Below are 3,183 nucleotides of genomic sequence, written 5' to 3' on the forward strand. Positions count from 1 at the left end.
ATCTCTACCAGTTTCTCTGCACTCCAGCCTCTTCTGTTCCATGTGAAGGGATTTTCCTTAAGGCAGGAGAAATTATCTCCACGAAAAGGAACAGGGTCGGCCATCGCACACTAGAACAAATTCTCTTTTTAAATAAAAATGAAAAAGGGTTACCGTCAATGCATCATGTTTTTAATTTGCAAGTTCATAAGCATTTTCCTTTTCCATTTCACAATCAATTCTACCCCCAGGTCAAAAATATGTCTGGGAAAATTTCCTTAATATAATATTATTTATAAATACACCCCTCCGGCGATTAATTGCATACCTGCATGGAGGCAAGACCTCACAGCGGAAGCATACTCCATAATGTGTTTTACATTATTATATGTATATATATGTAACGTGGTATTTTTCAATTATTGTATTTACCAACATCAAGAAGTCACAAGCAAAGAAAGACCACACCATGGTGCATATTTAAACAAGGAGAGTTTACTGGTCAAAACTATTTATTAAATGAATAAAACACATTTTCTTAACCACCAAAAAAATACACGTTCAAAGCAACACAACGGAGGCCCAATATCAGACAGGATTCCACTCAGTAGAGTGGGCAATCATAATGAAGCGGTTGGTTTTATTTTGTGGATTCAAGCTGCTCTTCATATTTTTGGCCACCAGATGTCACCAGAGAGGACTGTGTTGAGAAGCTTCGAGTAATGAACCGTTTTTCAATACAAGCTTCTGTGCTTCAGAAAGCTTCATTTGGCCATCACTACTGAGGACTTAAATACACAGGCAGAATAATGAGAGGATGGGGAACAGCTTCACACTGTGACTGGGGGAATGAAACAGACATAAGACATGAAAACTGCATGACTAGAACTATGAAAACATGAGGAAACAACACAGACGACGTGACAATGAACAAGGGAGGCTTAAATACAGACATGAGGTGATCAGGGGGAGTGGAGACACATGAGGGCACAGCTGACACACATGAACCTAATGACGGGACAGGGAGGTAAAACTAAATACAATGAACAAAAAACAGACTCTTTCAAAATAAAACAGGAAACATGATGGGACAGACATGACAGCACAGGCTTGACAACATAAACCACGCAGACATGAGACATGACAAATTAGACACACTAATCAACAAGGGAAACTTACCACAGGGCGAGATGGCACAGTGATTCTACATGAACAAAGAACTAAAACTAGGAAACCTAGGTGCTAAAGAAGACTAAATATAACAAAACATAAACAATGAATATCAAAATGCTATGAAACACAAAAACACTGGGTCAAAAAACCCAGGACTGTGACACTAATCTAACTTAGAATAGCCTTTTAACCCAATAAACACAGTCTGAAACCCAGAGACTAAAAAGTAACAACAACCATAACTGATACAAAACCAAGAAATATTAACCACACTCAAAAACACATGGACTGGGTCACCAGACCAGGACCATGACAGAACCAGGTTGGAATTACTGTGGTTTATGGTTAAAGAAAATATTCTGAAATGAACATATCATACAGAACCTGTCTGACAAAAAACCCAGGATGCCTGACCTGTACCAGAGGGGTGCAGCTTACACAGTGTGTCTACTGTGCAGAGGCTTTGAGTTTAAATGTTGCTTGCCTGTTAATGACTTCCTGTTTAGGTTCATGTCTAATGGTATGATAAAAATAAGAGGCTCGCTCATGACTGGCTTCAAGGCTCGTGACTATCACGTTACCATATAGATTATATTTTATTTGTTATCGTAGGATTAGCATTTCTGAGATATCATAACAAACCTACTGAATTAAAAAGTAACATAAATCACCATCAACAGTAAATGGAAATGTGGATTACTTAATTGCAACACATTTCAGTGACTGAGCAGATTGAGCTGCAGTTTCACATTTACTGCTGTGTATGATTCTGAGCCACTTGGAGTCCCACGTGTCCATCTAGTGGCCAAACAGTAAAAAAAGGAGAGAACAGTGTGTGTGACTGGTGCACAGTGGCTGCAGTTCCATGGTGAGAGGCAGCTTACACCAAATGCAGCAGAGATTAATTTAAAATCAAGATGATGATGCTGAGATTCATTTACTGAATTCGACCTTCATACCAACTGTATACTGTCTAGTATAAAGACAGCATACACAGTGTACTGTCAGTGAAGAGGATGGAAATCAGCCAGGACAACTCATGAAGCATCTGCTGACAAGCAGGCCAGCTGACCACAACTTGTAGACTAAAAAAAAAACAAAAAAAAAAAACTGGAGCTCTCAATAGAAATGATTGTGAGTTGTGATTCTTTTCCCCACACTGAGCCACTACAGCTGACTTTATGCGTTCCCCACCTGCTGAATTCCACTGAACCTCTTCCCTACTCATGTTCCTGTTTAGAGGCAACATCTTTGCTGGTGTTCTACTTACCTGATTCAAGCTGAGTACCTTGATTAGAAAATTAAATTTAGACTGAAATAAAGTCAGTATTATACGCACTAATATTATTTTTTACTTTAATGTAGGACAAGGTTCAGTTAGCTTTGCACAAACATAGAAGCGTGCTCCAAAGAGCTACTTTTTCACTTTGAGTAAAGAAGTTGAATCAGTACTTTAACTTGTACTGGAGTATTTTTAACACTAGCATCTGTACTTCTACTTAAGTACAGAATGTCTCTACTTTTGCCACCTCTGGTCGACTGAAGCGCAAGATCAGTCATACCATGTAGTTGATGGCTCAGCAGCGCCCTCAGGTGGTCATTGGTGTGGCAGGTTGATCCGTTCTTAGTTTCAGAAATGAACTCTGGTTTTTCAAACCCTCACTCAGCACCAGGAAAACAGAGCTATCACTAACCTAAACTAAAAACAATAAAGGATGTAAAAATGGTTTGATTGGAGCCAGATACAGCATTTCACCATATTTACTGCCTCATGAGGCTGACAATGCAATCACATGGTGGACATTGTAAGCTTTAATCCAACTTTTGAGATCTACGATCATGTCTGAGAAGGTTGAGGTGTGGAGACCAACTGAAACAGCACAAAGTCACTCGATGTATTGTATATCACACAGATAAATGTCAAAATAAAATTCATTAAAATACAGAAGCATGTCCTCATTTTGTATGTCCAATAAAATCTAAGGAAGAAACAGATTGTAAATAATGAGACTGATCCAGCTCGTGTAATTC

Source organism: Aulonocara sp. 'chitande type north' Nkhata Bay, linkage group LG13 (assembly GCF_057382095.1).
Source record: "Aulonocara sp. 'chitande type north' Nkhata Bay isolate Kocher_YH1m ecotype deep benthic linkage group LG13, A_spYH_male_GT1.1, whole genome shotgun sequence".
NCBI classification, from domain to species: Eukaryota; Metazoa; Chordata; class Actinopteri; order Cichliformes; family Cichlidae; genus Aulonocara; species Aulonocara sp. 'chitande type north' Nkhata Bay.